A 683-nucleotide genomic window follows, 5' to 3' on the forward strand; every position below is an offset into this window, starting at 1 on the left:
ATTTATTTATCTTTTAATAAATGCAAAATTTTTTTATTAGAGAATTTTATCAACATATTTGTCTTTGTTCCAGATTGTGAGTAAATTGTTTATTACATTAATCACATAAGATATTAATATATGCCGAGAAGCTGGTATAACTTTTTTTTTTTCATAAAAAGACCACTAAAATATTCAATTAAGTTCATAAATTTTCTCAATTTTCCTGAATAAGCTGTTACATTTATATTCGTTCTATGATTTGTAATTAGATAGGTTCTTAAGTTACGAAAAATATCAATTGATTTTAACAACATTTGAATAATTAATATTTTGCACGCATGATGCAAATGTGTTGAAAGTAATTGAGTGAAAATTTTCTCAAATATGATCATTGCAGTCTAATTTTGCAATTATAAATGCGAAAGATATCCGTTGATCATAAGGTTAATAGCCAATAAAATCATGTTTCTTATGGAACATTTTTTTTTCATTTATATATATATAAAGATTTATTTGAATAAAAATTATAAATAAAAGTTTATTTAAGTATAATAAAAAATGAATTTTTTTAAAAAATTTGTAATAATTCAAGGGCATTTACTATTTTAGCAAGATAATTCTATAGACTATTTGGTATGATTGGACTTGAAGATCATTTTTCTTTTCTTTTTTTAAGATATATATATATATATATATATATA

This window comes from Theobroma cacao, chromosome 7, assembly GCF_000208745.1.
Source record: "Theobroma cacao cultivar B97-61/B2 chromosome 7, Criollo_cocoa_genome_V2, whole genome shotgun sequence".
Taxonomy (NCBI): domain Eukaryota; kingdom Viridiplantae; phylum Streptophyta; class Magnoliopsida; order Malvales; family Malvaceae; genus Theobroma; species Theobroma cacao.